The sequence below is a fragment of the Pipistrellus hanaki genome (assembly GCF_964339955.1).
Source record: "Pipistrellus hanaki genome assembly, chromosome: 3".
Taxonomy (NCBI): Eukaryota; Metazoa; Chordata; class Mammalia; order Chiroptera; family Vespertilionidae; genus Pipistrellus; species Pipistrellus hanaki.
In genome coordinates, this window is record NC_140505.1 from 56123126 (window position 1) to 56147597 (window position 24472).

The following is a 24472-nucleotide window of genomic DNA, read 5'->3' on the forward strand; positions in this document are numbered from 1 at the left end:
AGGGATAAAGAAAATTGGGTCTGAATCCTGTTCCTACCACTTACCTGCTATGTGAGCCTGAACAAATGACTTTCTCCCTCTGTGCTTTGGTTTGTTAAATGAGAATAGTGATTGGATCTATCTCATAGAATTTCTGAGGGGAGCTAACAACATAATCCAAGAAAAGCATTTAGAGCAGTTCTTGGCCTTCAGAAGCATGCAACAACTAGGAAGCATTCATTTTTAAAAAGCTACTTTCCCCTTCCTCCTTTTTTTCCCCCCTCTCTTCACTCCACAAATATCTATGAATAATATTGGAACCAGATGGCTACTGAGGGAGACACTAGAAATATGAGACCTAGAATGTAAGTCAGGCTTTCAGCTACATACTATGCTACTAGAAAAAAACAAGCCACAGATATCAAGGAGCTCAGGAGCAGGCAATGTACTGTCATCCACATGTCTGTGTTTTATTTTTCCCAGTGGAAGTAATCATGTATTCATTCAACAAAGTTTATCGAGTACATACTCTGTTCAGTGTGTAGTGCTACGTGCTGAAGAGATAAAAATAAATAAAGGTGAATCAGGTATAAATTTCACCCCCAAACAACTAAAACCTCATTCAGAAAACAAGAAATATAATAAATAAATGATGAAAGGCAGAGAATATGTGCCATAAGGCAGGGGTAAAATTCTTTTAGAGTTCATTCATATACTTAGTACCACAATCATTCAACATTTATTGGACATCAATCAGTTTACTTGATACGATTTTATTTTTTATATAATCCTCACGCAAGGATATTTTCCCGCTGATTTTTAGAGAGAATGGAAGGGAGGGGGAGAGACACAGAAAGAGAACCACCGATGTATAAGAGACCCATCCAATGGTTGCCTCCTACACAAGCCCAGACCAATGCCAGGAATCAAGCCTACAATCGAGATATGTGCCTTTGACTGGAATTGAACCTGGAACCCTTCAGTCCATGGGCCAATGCTCTATCCACTGAGACAAACTGGCTAGGGCTACAATTTCATTTTTTAAATTTTACATGAGCAAACACAATTATCTAGAAAGAGAAACTGGGTGAGTGGGATAAGATGTATTCTTCTTTCCTTCTTTTCTTTGTAATGGCATTATAATAAAATATTTTACTAACTAAAATCTTTGCGGAAAAAATTTATCAAGTGTCTTTCTACTTTTTGCTAGGAACCTCAAAGGGTCCTTGTTCAGGCAGAAGAGTTTAGTGGGGAAAAAAGAGAAGAAAAACAACAACAACAACAACAAAAAAAAAACAAGAATGGTGCAGTAAGAAGACTTTCCTTGACCTCAAATGATTCATGTAACTTTTTAATAACTTCAGTGTATTATCTATGAAATGGGGAAAGTAATGACAGCATTGCTTTGATCACAACAATGCTAAAAGGATACAGTGAAAAACACTTTTATAAATTCTACTGGAAGTAGGAGGATAAGTAAACCAAAGCTATTGATTGGATAGTGCAGAAAAATAACATAGACTTTCATTACCAGAAAAACAGAGATGATAACTCTATGTAAACTCATATTCCATGCTATGAGCACTGCTCAGAATAAGCCCCTGGGATTCTTATTTCTGAATCTTCTCAGTACCTGGAATAATGATTTGCATATGATAAAGACTCATTAGTATTATGGGTAGAATGGCTCCTAGAAGCTAAAGTAATTTCAGAAGCTTTGGCAAATATTTTTTTTTTATTTTCTTAATATATTTAAATGTATTTTCATTGATTTCAGAGAGGAAAGAAGAGGGAGAGAGAGAGAGAGAAACATCAGTGATGAGAGAGAATCATTGATCGGCTGCCTCCTGCACACCCCCTACTGGGGATCGAGCCCATAACCTGAGCATGTTCCCTTGATCTGAATCAAACCAGAGACCCTTTGGTCAGCAGGCCAATGCTCTATCCACTGAGCCAAACAAGCTAGGGCCAAATACATTTTCAAATTTCTATAACATCAAAGTAAACTGCAACTTTATTTCAGTTTGAAATAACTTCTTTACCAATTATTCACTATTCTCATATCTGAGTATTTGTTGGAATTCACATTGCTTTCTACATGTTTTCTCCCAGCTATAGAACACAATACAAAGTATGTACTTCTGAATAGTCACAATTTTAAAAACAAAACTGATGGCCTGGATTTAACTCTGATTCTTCTTCCCACCTATGCTACAATTTTTTACTAGCCTGGTGCATGGCACATAGTTAAAAATGCCATACCTGTTTATTGAACTGACTTGAATTCAGATTCTTAGGGCAAGAACTTGAAGTTAGATTTTCAGTGACTATATTTTGTGGTTCAGGTAATACACATTAGCATCCCTATTTCTCTCTCTAACAAATGAGGCTAGTAATGCAAACCATCTATTTAATTTGAAAAGATGTTATGAGGATTCCATTTCAACTGCTGTTAAACACTTTGGTATTTTTAGATGGTGAGAGATGTAAGAGCACAAAGTGTCATAACCACTGATTAAAACTTTGCCTTGGGGTTTACCTATCAATCAGCTTTGGAGAAGAATAAAGAAATATGTGCACAGTCTCAACTTTCCAATCCTCGTTTACATAGAAACCTAGAATATTTTTCTGTAGATACGTTGCTTCTTTTGCGTTGAAGTCAGGAGCCTAGAAGAGGAAAGGAAGGAAGGAGCCTGCCAGAGGAACAATCTATAGAAATAAGTATTTGTACTTATAAAATACAGGCATAAAGTAAATATTGGTGTATTTCTTTAAGGAGCTTGAAATGCTCTGCTTCATGTGCTAAATGTTATTGCTAACCTTTTATGGTACTTCAAAGTAAAAAGAAGAGCAGCTTATTAAAATTTTACAGTCTTTTAATAAAACAAAGCATTTAACTAAAGCATAGATGCTGATTTCTTTAATATTTTGCTTAGAAAATCCAAACTATCTTGAAGTGATCCCTGGCAGTGGTTCTGAGGTACTAATGGGGAACTGGGTTAAAGCTGGGACAACTAGGCCTACCTGTGTGAACTTACGTTCCTACTCACAGGGCCGGTTTGGGGCTCTAAAGGGAAGGAGGAACTTGTTTCTTCTTATCTTATTAATATTCAACTCACAGTACAAATTCCACTTAGAATCTTTCCAAGACCCTAAGTATTCACCGAGAGATAGAGTAATAAGGAGCTCTATGGTGAATTTCTTAAACAAATAACAGAAGGGAATAATTTTCATATGGAGAGCTTATGTGTGTCAAGGAAACAATATGTAAATGCAATGGAATAAATATCAGTCACAGCAAGTAAGTCTAGAGGTGAGGATTTTCAGAATCAGAAGCAATACAACCTCCCTGGGCCTGCTATATCTGCCATGAAAGTTGAGGACATAGCAGAAGCACTTGAAGACTTGGAAACTATATGATTCAAGGAAAGCCTTTTATCACGCCCTTTGCCACCCAACCCTCACCCCAGTGCTCACCTTTTCCATCTCATTAATAGAAACTCCTATTTTACCAGCTTCAGAGATCTCTGAAGAAGTGCCCATATTCTTTACTAGCTTCACTGAAAAACACCATACAAATGGAAAGTGTTATATATCATATTGCAAGATTTATTTGACATGGTTGTATTCTTTTATAAGTTTTTCCTTATAAAAAAGTACAGAGATGTTCCAAAGTATATAATTGTATGACAGCTTCTAAAGGAAGGAGGGCTATGAAAAATTAGAGGAAAAGCCATCTTGAAAACTCAGCATTCTTCTGTTTTATCTAGTGATCCCCATTTAATTAAAATTTTGTGGCTATAGGATGGGATGATGCAAACTTAAAACACAGAAAAAGGCTAGAAATTCTTAATTATCAATGGTAGTTAAGAATTAATGTGTTGTTTTATTTTCTTAATATATTTTATTGACTTTTTACAAAGAGGAAGAGAGAGGGATAGAGAGTTAGGAACATTGATGAGAGCAAAACATCTATCAGCTGCCTCCTTCACACCCCTACTGGGGATGTGCCCACACCAAGGTACATGTCCTTGACCAGAATTGAACCTGGGACCTTTCAGTCCACAGGCCAAACCAGTTAGGGCTTCACGTGTCATTTTAGTTATAGATGTTCTTATTTCATCAGGTTTACCAAACATTTTACCTGTTGTTGCCAATTTTCATCATAAATAAAAATAAACAACTTTGAAAACAATAGAAATAACTTAATCTTTGAAAATTTTAGTAAGTGACCTAGCCAGTTTGGCTCAATGGATAGAGCTTAGGCCTGAGGGTTCAATTCCAGTCAAGAGCATGTGCTCAGGTTGTGCACTCAATCCCCAGTAGGGGGCATGGAGGAGACAGCTAAAAAATGATTCTCTCTCATTGATGTCTCTCTCTCTCTCTCTCTCTCTCTCTCTCTCTCTCTCTCTCTCCCTCTCCTTCCTCTCTGAAATCAATAAAAATAGTTTTTTAAATAATGTAAAAATGCCATTACAAATAAAAAAAAGAAGATTTACTAAGCATTTTGAAATCTTTACTTCCTCAGTGTCCTTATGATAAACTAAAGGCCTAATGCATGAAGATTCATGCAAGATGGGCCTTCCTTCCCCTGGCTGCTAGAGCCACTTTTTTGCTCCAGCCTGGAGCCACCTTTCCACCTTCCCATGCTGTCTAGAGGCCCAGAGCAGTTAGGGCAATGCAGAATGCCACTAGGTGCCTGTATATGCAAATTAACTCACCATCTTTGTTGGGTTAATTTGCATATTCACTCTTGATTGGCTGGTGGGCATTGCAAAGCTATGGTCAAATTTACATCTTACTCTTTCATTAGTGTAGATAATAGTCATCATTGTCTTGCCGAAACCGGTTTGGCTCAGTGGATAGAGCGTCGGTCTGTGGACTGCAAGGTCCCAGGTTCAATTCTGGTCAAGGGCATGTACATTGGTTGTGGCACATCCCCGGGAAGGGGTGTTCAGGAGGCAGCTGGTTGATGTTTCTCTCTCATCGATGTTTCTAGCTCTCTATCCCTCTCCCTTCCTCTCTGTGGAAATCAATAAAATATATATATTTTTAAAATAGTCATCATTGTCTTAATTCACAGGTTTAAAAGATAACAAATAGGTGAAATATTAATTACTACTTGGAACAGAGATGTTCCAAAGTATATAATTGGAACATCTCTGTTCCAAGAACAGAGATGGAACATTACTGACCTAATAACATGCCCTGGACAATTTTCTTTTTGCTCGGGGCGGGGCAGTCATTTTAAAATTCTTAATATTACCTTGTGTGTTTTTTCTCATATGTCTTTAATAAAAGAGGATTTCAAGAAATAATGACAAAATTATATTGGTGGCTTGGGGTGTTGGAATCTTGCTTTTAGTTCCAGATTCTGAAGGAGTGAAAGGCTCAGAGGGAATGGGGATTTTAGGCCTGTGACTGTCAGTAACTTGCCATAAACCTTGAGCAATTCTCTTAAACTTTCTGAATGTCAGATGCCTCACTGATTAAAAAAAGGAAGATCAGAAAAGTGACCTTTTCCTTGCAAATTTCCTTAAAAATTTCACATCCCATGATTTTATGGTAGTTAGGTTGTAGAAGGACACTCATGAAATTTTTTTAAATGGAATTTAGTGGAAAGGTGGATCAATCAAGGTCAGAAGCCTTGATTCCAGTTACCGATGCCACTAACTAGTTGAGTGACTGAGCCAAATTAAAGCCTTTCTGAAGCAGAAGGGAGTATTAAAAAAATAAATTAAGGTTTTAAAAGCTGAATGATTCATGCAAGTTACTTATTAACCTTTCTGTATCTCAAGTTTCTCATTTTAAATATGAAAGTGCTTGACTAAATTATCTCTGGAATCTTCTGCCTCTAAATTGCAATGTTATTGCATCAATGTTGCAAAAATATTTGGCCATTTCTATTTTCTAGACATGCTTTATCATTCTGATGGTTAACTCACCAGTTTCTACAGTAATCATTGTAAACATTGATTAATTAGCAGTAGATAACTTATGATCAATTCACCACTCTTTCAAATAATTAATGTGGTCCAAGTGTTCATTACCAGGATAGCCAAAACTTGTTGATGAATTGTGTCATTCATTTATTTTCATTTGAGTTTCATTTAACAAATATTCTTTAAATTTCTCTGCTTTTTTGAATGATGATTAAATCTTTTCATTAAAATATATTCCACTTTAGGGGGAGGAACTAAGATGGTGGCCTAGGTAAGCACCTGAAATTGCTGTCTCGCACAACCATATCAAAACTACAACTAAAAGAAAAAATGGATATCATCCAGAACCACAGGAAGGCTGGCTGAGTGGAAATTATACAAGAAGGAAAGAGAAAAGTGCATCTAGACTGGTATGGAGGCGCTCACAGAAACGGGCTGGCAACTGGGTACTCTGTGGTCTTTTTCAATTGGAAGGGAGATGTAAATTCCCAACTGCTATGAATTCCAGTACTGGGTGAGACTCTGGGGACCCAGACTCATACAGGGAGAAAATGGATTGTCTGGCATCAGGCCTGAACATGAGGGCGGTTTTCTCTCAGATGTGGTTGCAGCTTTCATTGTTCCTGCATGGAACCGTGGGACACAGAGACCAGGGACCTATCGTGGCAGGGTCAACAGGCAACCATTGCTGTTTGCACTGCCCCATGATTCCCTGAGACCACATCCCACCCAAATTACACCCCCATCCAAGCTGTGCCCATCGGCTTTTGCACATAAATGGCTTGGCCTTTTGCAACCTAACCTTTAAAAAATGCACCTGGGTCAAAGAACCCCAGAGCTTCCAAAAGAAGGCTTAAGGGTCATCTGTAGCCTGTATCGCTTCACAGCTACACCTCATCTGGGTACCTCCAAACACCAAACAAAGAGGAGGAATCTACAGATCTTCCTGTAGCTCCTGCTGGGTGGCCTCAGGCAATGGTTGACTTTGCACCTTCTTGGAGATCCAAGAGCCAGTGTACCCAGTGGTTAAAGTGAGACCACACTAGAATAAAACTCTTCAGATCCATAAGAGACACACTCAAGGGGCATACTCAGTGAACACCAAAGCCCCACTTAAGTAAGTCCTGCCCCATAAGGGTGTCTCCAGCACAGCAGTTCTCCCATTGCAGACACAACTGGTCCTCATAGCCAATTGGTCTTGAGGTAAATTCTGCCGACTGATACCAACAGCAGTCAGTGCTTAACTACAATAAGACTGTGCACCCAGCCCGCAAAGGGGTGCACCAAGAGTGTCCACCTCAGATGTCTGGGAAGGTTGACCCACTGGGCCCTATAGACACCTAGCACAGAAAACCATTCTATCAACACAGGGAAGCAGCCAAAATGAGGAGACAAAGAAACAGGTCACAAATGAAAGAAATTGAGGAAAGCAAACTACTGGATATAGAGCTCAAAATCATGGTTATAAAGTTACTCAAGAATCTTCTAGAAATCTCTGAGAAATGTAGTGAGACTGTCAGGGATATGAAAAAGGACCAATTAGAAATTAAGCATACACTAGCTGAAATAAAGAATAATATATAAAGATACAACAGCAGACTAGAGAATCCCAAGAAAAAAGTCAAAAATTTGAAATACTAAGAAGCAAAAAACACCCAACCAGAAATGCAAAAAGAAAAAAGAATCCAAAAATATGAAGATAGTGTAAGAGCCTCTGGGACAACTTCAAGGGTATCAAGATACAAATTATGGGGGTGCCAGAAGAAGAGAGAGAGCAAGGTATAGAAAACCTATCTGGGGATGTGGTAGTTGCAGAAAGAGATTGGACAAAAATCAAACAGCTATGGATGAGGACAATGGGGGGTAAGGGCATGGGGTGGGATTGGAACGAATGGAGGGAAACTATGGGGAGAATAAAGAGGGACAACTGTAATAATTTGAATAATAAAGACTTATTTAAAAATAAAATAAAATATATTCCACTTTAAAAAACAAAAAACACTAACCTTCTCTGTGCATCTTTAACTATAAAACTGTGGCCACGGATACTTACTCCATTATACAAGGGCTTTGATGACTCATGACATTTGTAAGGTGCATGGAGGCCCTTGATGGAAGGCACTCCATCTGTTGCAGAGTGTAATTAACATTATGAGTTTACCAGAAGAAACATAAGAGTCATTGTTAAAGAGCATCATGGTGACTGTCTCGACTTTTAGTCATAAGACACTTCTGATGTGGAAGAAGGTAATAATTTATAATAGCGATAAAAGTAACTTGGACATGAAAAGAGTTAGTTGTTTTTAAATTCAACACAGTCTTTTTATTAATTAGAGGGGCAGCCATGGCAATGTAGTCAACATGTTTTATTTTTGAACTAATAATGAAGACAATTAAGTATCATGCTCTAGAGAACATGCTGGATTCTACAAAATGCTAAAGAAAGTAATGTGATATTCATATGAACTGGGCAAGCTGTTCTTTAGGGAGTTCATTGGCTGCAGATCTGAAAAATCCCTGTTCCTATGGTCAAGAATGGAGAGATGCGGCCTCAATACTCTTTTATATGTACTTTAATTTCTTAACACGCTGCAACAATGTCGGGAGAGAGTATCCATCGCAGGGCTCTAATCTTGATTGCTTGGCAATTCCATGTGAAAGATTTCCTTAATCCCAGCAATCCCTCTGCAAAGCAGGGAAGTTCTGGGCAAGTCCTAAGATCCAAAGAGGACTGTTAAGTAGTTCTCTCTGATAGGTCAAGCCAAACAGCATTGTGTACATATGCGTATTTAATAGAGATTCTTGATAATATTGACAGTAATGCTAAAGATGGTGTTACTGATGGGAATATATGATTATTTTGACCACTTTGGGATAAGAGGTAATTGTACTCACAAATGACAACAGTTGACAATTTAGTGCCTCTTGCCTTCAATAAAAAAGAGAGGGAAAGAAGAAAAAACATTTCTATTCTTATTCCAGACATTTGGGGTGGTAGCGGTAGGAGGGCATGGAATCCAACAGTAGAGCTAGAAATAGAGGATAAGAATAAATTTATAAGCTTTCTGAAAATTAATTAAATTTGCATTTATCAATGTGTTGTTCAAAAGCAGAGCTTGAAGTAATAAGATTAAAAGTAATAATAGCATAAGAATAAAATACTATCCATGTCCCTTTAGTTTCATCATGTTTCTGGCACTATTCTATGTTCCTATTAGAAGAATACAATTCTACTTTTTATAAAATTAAATCATTGAGGGGTTTGGGAGCAGAGGAGAAGTCAATAGGTAAAGCAAAGCACAGGAGATTTTTAAGGTAGTGTGGTTATTCTGTATATAATGATGAATACATGGCATCATGCATTTGTCAAAACCCAGAGAACTGGATGATACAAAAAAGTGAAACCTAATGTAAACTGTAGGCTTTAGTTAATAATGATATAGCCATATCCAGTCACCAATTTTGTAAAAATGTACCAAAACAATGCAAGATGTTAATAATAAGGGAAATGTAAAGGTGGAGGATAACAAAGATAATGGAAACTCTTTGAACTTTCTGCTCAATTTTTCTAGCAACCTAAACTGCTTTTAAAAGTGAAGTCTATTTAAAATTTAAAAATAAATAAATCATTGTCCATTCTAAAAAAAAAGAGAGAGAGAGAGAGAGAGAGAGAGAGAGAGAGAGAGAGAGAGAAATTACATGTTACTATACACATTCAATTTATTCAAAAGGACGCCAAGGCCGAAACCGGTTTGGCTCAGTGGTAGAGCGTCGGTCTGCGGACTGAAAGGTCCCAGGTTCGATTCTGGTCAAGGGCATGTACCTTGGTTGCGGGCACATCCCCAATAGGAGGTGTGCAAGAGGCAGCTGGTCGATGTTTCTCATCGACGTTTCTAGCTCTCTATCTCTCTCCCTTCCTCTCTGTAAAATATCAATAAAATATATTATATATAAAAAAAAAGGATGCCAAGGAAGTTATAACTGCTCCTTTAACCTGTAAGTGTATGTGACATATTCAAAAGAAGCAATATCAACATAGAGTTCTTATTTTATTCTGAACCTAAAAATAAATTGAAACGCCAGCTTTTAAAGTGAGGATAAGTGATCATCACCATTAAATCTATACTTCTATTCTTCAACCTAGTACCAAAACTCAATATTTTACATCAGATAAGATTTCTGTATTTTTTACCAGTGTAGATATCAAGTAAACAGGGGAGTAACTAGATCACATAGATGACTGAATTTTATATTCTGGGTTTTTTGCACTTCCTATTCTGGAAATCTCATGACTCAATATTTAAATCTCATGGGAAAGTAAATGTGAACATATTGTTCTTTAAGGCAAGTCATCTGGAATCAAATGGTTATGGTATAGTAATAATATTTCATATTTATGCAAGGTCTTTATTTCCTGAGTCATCTCACAAATGGATAGTTCAATTAAGTCATAAAAGACAATGCCAGTTACAAGGAACTATTGTGTTAAGACTTTAAGGATTACCAGGGCCAAAACTTACAAACTTCATAATGACTGAATCTATATTTAAAGAGACACTCTCAAGGCTTTCCTTTAGAATTTATTGTCTTTTAAGGTTGTGGGGTAAAATTGCAGCAATCATCCAAAATGCTCTGATGTAGCCAACCCAGGAAAGATTAAGAAATAGGTTAAATTTGGCTTTGGAATACCTCCAGGGATAACTAAGTTTCTTTATTCTCAGAAACAGGTCCCTGTATCCCCACAACCCAGGGATTTTTCCTTCCTGCTTTTAAAACATTTGTTGCTCCTGCCCCACCTCAAGTTTGAAGGACAGGCCCCACTATGGTGACCTATATGGGCCTACCCTCCTTTGCAGTGTTCCTGCTGTTGCAATAATACCATCCAGTGATTCACTCATTATTCATTCACTCCTTTTTTTCCTCTTATACTCATTCACTCATTTAATCATTTAACAAGTACATGTTTGGTACCTACTCTATATTAGACCCTAGTCTAGGGCTCCATGATAATGCATACAATAAGAGAATTGTGCCCCCTGTACTTATGGAGTTTAGTTTATCTAGAAAGGTTGACATTAAACACATATCACTCAAATGAGTATTTAATCCAATAGTTAATAAGTGATACAAAGGAAAATACAGAGTTCTGAGAAACTGTAAAATAGAAGAACCTATCTTAAAGATGTCTGAAAAGAGTTGGCCCAGAGAAATTTAAGGATCAAATGTTTTTTATTCAGTCTAGCCCAGCAGTTGGCAAACTCTTTAGTCAACAGAGCCAAATATCAACAGTGCAACGATTGAAATTTCTTCTGAGAGCCAAATTTTTTAAACTTAAACTTCTTCTAACACCACTTCTTTAAAATAGACTCGCCCAGGCAGTGGTATTTTGTGGAAGAGCCACACTCAAGGAGACAAAGAGCTGCATGTGGCTCGTGAGCCCCAGTTTGCCGATCATGGGTCTAGCCTATCATCAATATGCTAAAACCTGCCTATAGAACAAAGCTCCTTATTCCTTTAAAAATGCAATTAGCTAGTCTGATTCATCATAATATTGTTCACAGTATTGATACACTGTGGGAAAAGCTGGAGTTACCTTCAGAAGAATGTTTTCTATGTGTGGTCCTATATGTTCATGTCAAAGGAGATATCAAGCCCCTCTGGTATTCTAGATCAGTATTTCTAAATAGGAGAATGTGAGGTTAATTATGATAAGATAGCTCATGGATGAACTAATTTGGACATAGTGATTCATGCTGCCTCCTTTACCTTTACCTGGAGTCGGACCCAACAGTAAGCCTCAGGGAGATGTCATTGAGACAAAAATGGTGTTTTCCAGATCTCATAACAGGTCCATACCAAAAGAAAGTCCCTGAGAAAAATCAAAGTGATCCATATCAATGGTGGCGACCATTTAGATCACCTTTTGTAGATCTTCACAAGAAAACCCTCACTGTTATCTCTTGACCTTGGAATACCGAATGAGAGATTCCTTATTGGGGCCATCAAAGCCCAGAGGGATCCAGCATGATATTGATCAGCCAGCAAGCAGGACCCATCTAGACACAACTGTGAGGTAATTTAACTCCAATGTCACTATGTCTCTGTCTCTCCATTCTGAATATCCCATATCACAGGCAGCTGCCCACTTTGTGCTACCAGTTTGATACTCAAAAGTCTACACTGTTATGTCCCAATAGTCAAAACAATATACATAGGTCCTTATTAAAATAGATCTATTCTATGCACCATTCTTTTAAAAACCTACTATCCCTAAAGAACAATTACATGCCACATCAATTAAGTAGTCATCCAATATAAATATACACTGAGTGGCCAGATTATTATGCGTTCAGAGATCATAATAATCTGGCCATTCAGTGTATGTCTCTTCAAATTTACTGACTATTTGAAAGTCATATAAATGACAAAGAATTAGTATGCAGAACATATAAGGATTCCTAAAAATGTGAGAGAGATAGAAAAAAATTATCCAATAAAATAAATGGACAAAGGATATAAATAGACAACTGAGTAAAAAGAAACTCCAGTTGGCCAATAAATATTAGAAATATGTTCAAAATACTAATAGTCAGGGAAATGCACATTGAAACAAATAAACAAACTCAAAAAGTTTGTTACTACATAATACATTCCAGAGTGGCAAAAAATTGTAAAGCCTGAGAAAAAAGAATGCTGGAGCAAGCATTCTAGGAGTCATGCTACAAGATGATAATGAAGTGGCATACCCTACCTGGGGCTTTGCTATTTGTTTTTGTAGAATGAGGATGATCTCTAAGAATCCTGAAAGCACTGCTTTTCTTTAACCTCCTCTCTCTGTTCAATTAAAAATGATTCTACTGGCACTGGATTCAGGAATGAATGTCATGATTTGCAGGAGTGTAGAGGGGCAATAGGAGACACCATAGCTCAGAATTGAAACTTAGAAGGATTCCTAAACAAAGCCTCATTTAAAGGAGACTTGAAGGTTGAGTGACATCAACTACATATAAAGAGGAGTAAAATATAACCAGGCAAAAAACAACAAACAGCCTGAGAGGAGAATGAGAAGTAAAAGAGACTATCTAAAGGATGGTATTCAAGAGGTGAAGGGTAAAGAGATAAAGTCATAGATGTACACAGGGCCCAAGGATATACAGACTTTGAAAGCTATGTTAAAAGGTTTAACTGTTAGCCTGCCCAGCGTGGCTGAGAGGCTGAGCATCGACCTATGAACCAAGAGGTCATGGTTTGATTCCTGGTCAGGGCACATGCCCAGGTTGCAGGATCAGTTCCCAGTGGGAGGCTTGCAGCAAGCAGCCAAATGATGATTCTCTCTCGTCACTGATGTTTCTCTTTCTCTTCCTCTCCTTTCCTTTCTGAAATTAATAAAAAAAAAAATCTCCCCCCCCCCCCCCCCCCCACACACACACTGTTTAGCTGTTATCCTAAGAGAAAGAGGGAACCATTGATGACTTTAAGCCTGGCAGATTCGAGTTGAAGTTTAAAAAGGTCAGTCTCCATGGCTGAGGGCAAGGAGCCCCGCTACAGATCTAGGCAGGAAACAGTACGGAGCTATGTGCTGTGAGTACCAGAGGGGATGGAGAGAAATAGTCGACCTAAGGGATTTGAGAGAGGTAGAACCAATAGGACTTGTTTGATGAGATGTATTCAATAAGAGAAGGGAAGAAATCAGAAGGGCTCCTTAGGCTTATGGCTTGAACAAACGTGATAAAGGTGATACTGTTCAATGAGATGCAGGTCACAGACCACAGGGCAGAAGGGATGTGTGTAGCTAATGACAGTTTGGGGCAGGTTGCATTTGAAGTATCTAGAGGACATCCAAGAGCAGCTGACTAGCAAATTAGTTGGATATGTGAATCTGAAACCCTAAAGAGTGGTGTTAACTCTAGTTTTAGATTTGAAAATCCTCACTATATAGTAGGCAATTAAAATTCTAATAGGTAATGTTATCTAGCTAGGACATCTAGAATGAGAAGAAAGAGGGAATGAGACTAAGAACAAGTTATTAGAGAGGTAGAAGAGTGTAGTTTTACACACACACACAAACACATACTAGGTATACCAGTTAATAATGTGGATTTTGTAATCAAAGAAAACCCAATAATTTCAAGAGAAACAACAAAAGTGTTTTATTCAAAGTAATGTCCATCACTAGCTACACATTTCCATCATCTTTCAGGTAATTTGTGGATGCCATCCTAATAGAACTTTTCTTGTTTTGAAGCAAACCATTCAGAGAACCAATTTTCCACTTCTTCATACATTTTAAAGTGCTGTTCAGAAGGTGAGTGTGCAGAACAAGTGGTAATCTGAAGGAGCAAGGTCTAGTGCACATGTGTCAAACACAAGGCCCACGGGTCAAATCCAGCCCACCAGGCCTTGCAATGTGGCCCGCACCGCGCTGTCATCACTGCACTCCGCTGTCAGTTTATGACATTGTCAGTTTATGACTGTTCAGTAAACCATTCGGCCCGCGATTTAGGCTGGATTTTAGATTTTGGACCCTTCTCTGATTGAGTTCGACACCCCTAGTCTAGTGAATACTGCGGGTAGGTTAATACTTCCCAGGCAAGATCTTTTAACCTGTCTTTAACTGGTTTTGAAGTGTGTGATGGTGCGCGTCATCATGAGCAAAATTACTTTGCCGTGTTTTCTGGCCCATTCTGATCATTTTATGATCAAAGCATGGTTCAAATTGATTATTTGTTGTTTGTAGAGATCAGTATTAGTGGTTTCACTTGGTTTTAAAAGCTCATAATACATCACACCTTCCTGATCCCACCAAACGTAGAGCATTGTCTTCTTTCTGAAGTGATTTGGCCTTGCAGTCAATGTTGATGATTGACCTGGATCAACCCACTATTCTGTGAATTTGGGATTCCCAAAATAAATCCACTTTTCATTACCAGTCACAATTCAATGCAAAAAAAAAAAAAAAAAAAAAGACTTTCTTTCATGCCATTGAAGCAACGTTTTACTGATTACTTTTTGGTTTTCCATTTGTCTTTTGTTCAGCTGATGTAGCACCCAATTTCCTTCCTTTAAAATCTTTCCATTGCTTGTAAATGATCAGAAATTGTTTGCTGAGCAATGTTTAATCTTTCTGCAAGTTGTTTTGAGTTTGACATGCATCTTCATCCAATAATCCTTGTAATTGTTGGTCTTCAAAAATTTTTTCGGTTGATCTGGACATTCTTTATCTTTCACATCGAAATCATCACTTTTAAAGTGTCTAAACCAGCCGAAACCGGTTTGGCTCAATGGATAGAACGTCGGCTTGGGGACTGAAAGGTCCCGGGTTCGATTCCGGTCAAGGGCATGTACCTTGGTTGCAGGCATATCTCCAGTAGGGGGTGTGCAAGAAGCAGCTGATTGATGACTCTCTCATCGATGTTTCTAACTCTCTATCTCTCTCCCTTCCTCTCTGTACAAAATCAATAAAATATATATTTTTTAAAGAAATCATTTTTTTAAAAAAAGTGTTTAAACAAGCATTCACAGTATCTTGAGAGTGAGCATGTTCACCATAAGCTTTCCTGAAGTATTCATTAGCACTTTTCTTGAAAATAATGAGTTGAAACTTTCCACAAATGCTCTTTTTTTGGCACTAAATTCGACATTTTTAAGCATAAAAATATCTATGATGTTAACACCTTCAGAAAATTTGACATATGAAGTCTTGAAGCTTGTTGTCAATACAACTAAATAGCATACATATCAAATTGCATATATATATATCCACATCTATTTAAAAAAAAAGAAATCTGCATTATTAACCGATACACACACACAAGCGAGTAACCACAGTGTCAACAGCTGCTGAGATCCACAAGAATTTTCTCTCTCTAAATATAGTTATTTATTCTTCTTAAAGTTTGGACTTAGCAGAAATAACTTTTTAAGGAAGTTCCGTGATGGTTTACGGACTTACCCTCTCCCAGAGTTGGCTTTCAGAGATCAATTCATGGCTACAATGGAATATGGCGGTGACCTGTGGAAAATGTGTCTTCCAAGAAAAGTGCTGTTCAGAAAGTGACACCCGCACCCACCCCCCAGGAGTGTATGTGTTGGTAGAAAGTGTCATTTCTGGCTTCAACCATACTTGTCACTCACACCTACATGGTACCCATGAAGACAACCCTCAATCGACTTGCCCTTTGATGCTGAACAAGAGTTAACGGAGCTGCTGGAAGATGCTATGGAGAAAAGTAAGGGAAGTGTCCTGTTTAACATCAATGGAAACTCCTGAGACGGAGACTGCGAAGGCACATTTTAAAAATTAGCCAAAATAATCGAGACATCTTTCCAATTTTAGAAGAAAAAAAAGTCAACTGAGGATGACCCTGGGACCTCGTTCAGGGTATACCAAGAATTGCTGCCTCAAACAGTGCACTTTCTCCTAGGACTGTGCTAGCATCGCTAGCTCTGAAGTCCTCCAAGCAAAAGAGGGGCCCTGCCTGACCGTCGTGACTCAGTGGTTAAGCATCGACCTATGGACCAGGAGGCCATGGTTCAATTTCTGGTCAAGGCATATGCCAGGGTTGCAGGCCTGATCCCCTGTGTGGGGCGTACAGGAGGCAGCCGATCAATGATTCTTATCATTGATGTTTCTCCCTCTCTCTCCTTCTTCCTTTCTCTCTGAAATCAATAAACACACATTCAAAAGCTGGGCCCTGAAATCGTTCTCTGCTATTATAACCTTGGTCAAACCACTAAGTGTCTCAAGTACAAACCATCTCAATATATGCTCTTGTCCAGTCGGCTGCTCACTAGCCAACCATACATGTCACTGCTCAAATAGAGACCCTGACACATCGCTGCTTCAATTACTTAAAAGCAAAACAAGCAAACATCTGACTTGTGTTTGTTGCCTCCCTACTACAAATTACACGGATTACAAAGGAGGAGATGTATGGCCTCTTCAAATAGTTCTGCCTTAGTGAACTCCATAGGATGGCGGCATCCACAAAACAGAAACAGGTGATGGGGCGATGAACGTGAGCTCCTGAAGAACAAAAAGTGGAGACCCTGATCTCCTATAAACATCTCCAAAGCAACGAAAGAGAGTGTGGGGGAAGGGCGGGGGGGGGGGGGATCTACAATGACAACGTATGTCAAAATATTGTCACTCGAAGTGTATGTTTTAAAAAGTTAAGAGGAAGAAAAGGGCAGGTACTGTATATAGAAACTTTTAGCCATGTTTTCAAATCACTCGTGGGACTGAGGTGCTGAAAGGCCTTTAGGCCGGGGATTTATGCATAATCGGATCATTCAAAAACATACAAATGGCTGCCAGAGCAAAGTACAATGTTCACTTTTGAAATCACAAAAAAAGCTTTGTTTTAAGTAGGCTGAATTGACTAAAGTTTAGTTCCAGTGAAGCATGTTTTTGCTTTGGGTGTCATTATTTAGTTTGGCATCCTTGCCAAGGAAACCTTTTTCTTACTTCGACTGTTGTTTTTCTTCTGCTGCTACAACTGTGAAAGTGGAGGCAAGATTCTGATGCTGCATATTTAAATGAGAACTGGTTCCCTGGGCACCTTTGATTCTGGTGAAGGGAGCAGGGGAGTACGGGGTCTTGATGGCTGCCAGGACTTGTAAAGCTGATAGATGTGTACCTTGTCTCTTGAATAATCTGGAAAATCAAGTTTTGCTGGTTTGATCAAAGGGTTTGCAAGTCAGTTGAGAACACTTGCATGCAATAACTATAGATACTATATACATCAACCAGCCAAAGGCCAAGAAGCTAATAGCTTTGCCAAAGATAAAGGATTATGTGTGTTATGCTTGTGAATACCAAAGGAAGGAATTCTCCATTTTAATATTGATGGCCAAGGTTTGTACCGGTTAGCCATTCAGACAAACAAAATGCTCTAAATCATAAGGACTTAAGGCATGACAAAAAAAACAAACAAACAAACAAAAAAAACCCAACTTTTAAAATCCTCCTGCTATCTGCCCATTTAAATCTAGTGTGGAGTGAGGGAATAAACTATACTCTTCCTACTGACAGTTCCTCAGGAGAGTAGAGAGTAGTTCAACATAGGAGTTGAAGTCTCCCATTTTTGTAGTCTTTTTTCGCTCAGTACTTCTAGCTGCAGCACCTGCAGAGACAAGACAACTTTGATTGAGATTGATGAGGAAAGGGCCTGGCACGCATTCTATTTCAGACATCCTCCTTTTGGGCAAGTTGGTCATGTGGGAAAAACTTGTTTTCTCTGCCAAGAAATGATGCTCTGGATCAGAAAACTACATATCATGACGTGAGAAATTAGTAAAACCAAAACAGATTTGACAGATCATCTGCATCTGGTCTTTCCCATGAATTGACAGTCTGACTGGGTCTTATAGACTTATTTCAACTCCCGTGCTTTTATTTTTGACTTCACGCGCTTAAAAGATAGTGCCTCTCTTGGCACAATTATGGACAACTAATTGACCATACTCTCAGACAGTGTTTCCTATGTTTTAAGATCATATTAGATAATTCCCTAAAAGGTGAGCTCCTAGTGTGAGTGAAGAATAACTGTGGATACCTGCAAGGAACAGTCACTTTGACTGGTTATGATTTTTGAATATAGACACTGTTTTAGTTATTACTGTGAAGCCCCATGAAACAACTGTTGGGGAAAGCTTTAAACACACACACACAGACACACACACACACACACACACACACACACACACTTGGCACACTGACCTGGCATTAAACTAAATTACAGGTACGGTGGTGACATATGTAAATGAATCTGCCAGTACAAGTTACCGAATGTTATGGGTCGTGCACAATAATAGGCGATGCATTATTCAAGTTTTGTCCTAATTAAAGAACTACTTTGTTGCTAAGAATCAGTGTATTAAAAACATACGTTCTTATTAACTGCCTTCCCAAGAGTTAGAAAGATGAGAGGTGGATCTCAGGTTTCAGGGACCTATTATTAGGTTCTCAAAGTATTTTCTTAATCGCATGCATTTTTTTTTAAAGAGCAAGCTCTGAGTCCACATCACATAAACAAGGTCTGATTGTGGGGTTTTAAATGGCTATCTTGGGGTTTTCTTCTCACTCCACCAAATTTCACTTCTTGGAATCAGGACCTGAACCAAAGTTAAACAGCACAGAGAAATTTGCTCAGTAAAACAGGACTTTTATTGACTGAAAAGCATTTTTACCAGTGTAATCTGCAGTGTTGTAAGTCCTTGTGGAAAATCCCTTCTGATTGAGGGGCACTTAAAGACTTAACTATGCACATTGCCCATGAAGCTTTCAAAAGTTGAAGAAAGGGGACAGAGGTGGCAAAACTGGTATGTCTGACATCTCCCCACCCCACCCCGCCAGTCTGTAGCCACCAACAGAACAAAAAGATTGCTTTATGGACCTCCCTGCAACGTGGCCCCATCATGTCACCTGGCCGCTAGGTCTTGGGGCCTGTTCTGGGCCCCACATGAAACACTGACAGGTCGGAACAGCTGAACCAGCTCTGCTCTGAGGACCCCTCTCCAGACGCTGCCTCTCCACCATGTTTCCTCAGTTTCTCCATCTTCTCATTCCTCCCCAGCTTTCGACCTCTCCCCCACTTCTTCTCTTTATCACATTTTTTACATCTCAGGACTCATTTATTTGAATAACTTCTTCATCAGGGGTTCCACATGAGCCCACTGTTCCACAGGGCCCTTTCCTTTCTCTCTACATGAATGGCTGAAGCTCAAAAGCCCCCTTGTCTATGTCCCTGACAGCACATTATCCCCTTATTGCAGACGTCTGGACCTTCCCTTTCTCTTGGTTTCTGGCTCACACATGCGAGTGATTTCTCTAAATGAGAGTGGATTCAACTTTACCCTTTCTTATTTGCACCTTGATAGGCTTTCTTGAGTGGGTGAGAATGAGGTGAAATTACAATTAATTTGCCAGAAATTATAGAGTTCCATGATAGCGTAGACCAGGGGTCCTCAAACTTTTTAAAGTGGGGGCCAGATCACGGTCCCTCAGAGAGCTGGAGGGCCGGACTATATGAACTACTAATTCCTACTGTAACACCTCGGCTGCGCTCACTGCCCAAAAAACCTGGCGGGCCGGATCAGACTCCTCTGCGGGCCGCATGTGGCCCGCGGGCCTTAGTTTGAAGACCCTTGGCGTAGACCATATGAACATTCTCAACCATGTGTGCACAGTGGAAAATATTTGAGAGCCATTAGTGAGGGACGCTGTACTAGCCTAGTTTTACTAAATCTGCTCAATGTTTTAAATTTGGTGCTCTTACATAGGCAGTTTTCCTAGTCTTTTGTTTTAATGCTCTTCTTGGTTCCTTTGAGGCTGCATATGGTCTTCAGTCAAATGACGTCTAATCTCCTTGCCAAAACAAAAGAAAACCAAACATACCAACCAGTCAATCCTATCATTATCTTTTCAATTAATCCATTTCTGCTCTTACTCACCCCCATGTATTCTCTTCCTTTGAACCCCTCCAATCTTCATCCTGTCCTTTTATTTTTTTAAACTACTTAGAGATCTCCAACAGTCTTGAACCTGCAACCCTTCAGTGCACAGGCTGACACTCTAACCACTGAGCTCACCAGTAGGGCCAACAGTTTCAAACCAAATTCTCCATTTCTCTGTGCTTATTTCTACTCTCTTCATCATCATCCTGAGAGATTAGTGGATTCCATAAATATGGATTGGCACTGTCTAGCAGTAGTAGCTACTTTTGACATTGTTGCCTGCTCTCTGCCTACTTTTGTTTCCCTGGCTTCAACTCATACTCAGTTTTTTCCCCTAGAGCACCTTCTGCCTCTATACTAATCCATTGCCGTGGGGGGACATCCAGCCCACAGGCCATATAAGGCCTATGAAAACATTTGGTCTGGCTCTGCAATAGGGGTGAATTCATTGAATGTTTTACCAAATATAGCAGGCTAGTTTTTATGTTGATAATTTTGCGTTTTCTTTTTTGTTTTTTAAGTGTGATATTTTTTTTTATTGTTTTCAGAGAAAGGAAGAGAGAGGGAGAAAGAGATAGAAATATCAATGATGAAAATCATTGACTGGCTGCCTCCTGTACTCCCGCAACTAGGGATCAAACCCATAACCCAGGCATGTGTCCTGACCGGGAATTGAACCATGAGTCGACACTCAACCACTGGACAATACCAGCCAGGCAAGTTCATAATTTTGTATGGCTGGAGAATAATTTTATAAAGAGCCAAATGGCCCTTGGCAGAAAAAAGGTTTCCCATCCCTTGTTCCTCCCTGAGTGTTCCTTTTCACTCTGTTCCTAATTCTGTTCTTGCCTTCTTGAACTTTGTGAAGAGATTTTCATTCCCATGTCACTTTTTTTTCTTCACTCTCTTTTCTTCACTTGCAGTATCTGTTTCATATATCCCTTTACCCCAAACTTTTTCCCCCCTCTATGCCTATGTAGAATCCAACATGGAAAAAAACATGCTAACTCCAGACTTACCAACTAGAACAACAAATGACAAAACCAAGACAACTCTTTTTTTCCTTCAGAAAAGTCCTTTCTGAACAGCTTCCTCAATATAGTTGGCAACAAAATTATTCTGTTTTGTTTTTTTAAATTGTAACTTTAAGTAAGTAGTGAGGCAAAACAATTTTTCCCATAGCCTCACCAACTCTGTCTTCCAGAACATCATTTTACAGATCTCTTCTGCTCCTGAGCTGACTGAGTGATTTGGCAATGGTTGGAGGCCCAACGACTGCTTTTAACACACACTTGGGTTTATTCTTCCAACAGAATTTATTCAGTCATGAACTGATATACATTTCAAAGCTAGTTGTTGATTTTTCACATAAGCAGCATCCTCCTGCTAATAATTATAACCTACAACTCCCCAAGTAGTATAAGCTCCAATTAGGGTATTTGATTATCTAATTATTGTAAAATAATGGCACCTAGAATTTTTTAGAACATATTTATTTTATTTTATATTAATAATACTTTCTAAGATAAGGTTTTAAATTCTCCCAGTAAAAACCTTGAGCCTACCATCAAACAACATGCTTTATTTGGGGTCAGACTTATCTAGATTGTAAAACGTAAGTCCACAGCTAGCACTTAATTTTTTAAAAACGAATATCTTAAAGACTTCTGGATCTCAACATGTACTAAACTTATTTTTTTTCCCCCTAAACTTTAATTCTATAGCCATTTCTATGCAAATTCTCCCCAAATCTTTATCCTCAACCTTATATTCTTCCTGAGCCACAGATGGGAATGCCAGCTGCCTGCTGTCCATCTTCACCTAAAACTACCCTTATCGACAATGGATCCAAAAATAAGTTCTCTTCCCAATTTGCTGCCCATAAGAACTGCATCCTAAGAGAACTCCACACATAGTTTGATCAAATGTTGTGGAGGCTCCAAGGATGGAGGCACATATGCCATCTGAGATGATGGAGGAAAACTTCATCTGGATGTGTTTACTAAAAGATAGATGAACAGAAATTCTCCAGATCATTTCAAGCATCAAAAAAGAATATGATCAAGGTAGAATTACAAGGCCCACACAACCCTAGGATCATTTCCATTCCCACTGATAATACTCTAATTCTGGTCTCCATAAAAGCTTCTCTGGCCTTTATACTGGTCTTCTCAGCTCCAGTATCTTCTATCTCCAACTGGTCCCCAAGAAGATTCATCTTCAGCTATTCTCTACCAAGGCTATGTGTTACAGACAAACTTAAATATTCTGCAACATATTGCTTCCCTACTTGGAAAGCCATTTGTTCCCTCTCTGCCTACCGAAGTTCTACTCACCGTTCACCTCTTTAAAGCCTTCCTGAATCCTCCAGATAAAATTAATGATACTTTCTTTTAAACTATCATATCCTATAGCACTTGTCACAGCCATGCCTTATTAGACCTACTTGCTCATCTTCCCCATCAGATTATAAACTCTTTTAGAACAGGGATTACATCTTACTTATCTGTGCTGCTCTGCTATTGCCTAACACAGTGCTTTGTAGCAAGTTCTTCATTATTACCTATTGAATTGAATTGAATAAATGGTTACTGAATGAAAAAAGTTACACATATTTTATTTACATAATTATAGCTAAGCTGATACAGGTGGGTACTATGCAATTCTGTTGGTCTCCAAGTCTCAACTTGCTGTAGAATCTTTTTGTAGATTTCCTGACATATTATTTTTTCTATTACTAGGATTTAGTGGTATAAAAATACCATCTAACAATTTGACTTACTGTAAAAGTAGTTCCTTATTTTTGTAATCTGTGTACAGTAAAGATTATAGTTGTATATTATTCTTCCATCTTAACAAGCAAAGCAATTTCAGTTTTAGCTTAGATTTTTCCTTTTGTCCCATGATGTCAGGCCTTTAAACTCAGAAGGAACAATTTTATTCCTACATAAGGTAATAAAAATTACACCACAGATGAATCTTGTGCTGCACTTATTTTACAGCTCACACTAAAATACATTTTCAATAATCTCTGCTTATAAATTGAATGATCTTGTTCAGATGGTCATATCTTACACTAAGTCTTCAACAACTTAAAGCATTTCTTCAATGAGTAGAGCCAAAATAAAAATGTTTATATGTGGCTATAGCCAATTAGAAATAAATAAAATATTGGGGAAGTTTGATTTATTGGGCTTATTTCTGGGTAGAGATGGTGGCAACCTGTACTTCTCAGCTCTTCTAATTATGGAACATCTTAATAGGATAGGGCCATTTAAGCCAATGGAAAATTTTCAATCTCAAACTCTCTGATTTGAGCCTTACAGGTAAATCCTATGATATCCCTGAGATACATATATCACAATTTCACTTAAATTAGCTCTATGCCTAAGTGAAGACCTGAAGTTGACATGCTTTATTTTATAATAAATTTTTTTGAATTGTAAAACAAATCATATACAACTAACTTCAAACAAAAATATAAAAAATTAATAGGAGCCAAAATCGGTTTGGCTCAGTGGGTAGAGCGTCAGTTTGCAGACTGAAAGGTCCCAGGTTCGATTCCGGTCAAGGGCATGTACATTGATTGCAGGCACGTCCCCAGTAGAAGGTGTGCAAGAGACAACTGGTCGATGTTTCTCTTTCATTGACGCTTCTAGTTCTCTATTCCTCTCCCAGTCATTTCTACCTCTCTATCCCTCTCCCTTCCTCTCTGTGGAAAAATCAATAAAATATATTTAAAAAATAAAATAAAATAAAAATAAAAGCATATGGCCACATAAAAACTTTTTTTTTTAATTAATAAGAAAGTCTTCCTTAACAATATATTGATTGAAAATGGTCTTTAATTTGGAAGTTCTTTCTGTTCCAAAGATTTAAGATAGTCCTTTGCTCATTGAATTATTCCAAGAACTAATGATTAAAATGCCTGGCAAATTAACCTTAAAATTTAATAGGTTCAAGTGAAGAGTTATGTGATAGGCTTTTAAAATACAATTCATATGCTTCAATCACAAATCTTACTGATTTTAATAAAATATATAGGTCACTAATAACTCAGTCTTATTTATCTGAAATAATTCTCAATCCATTCT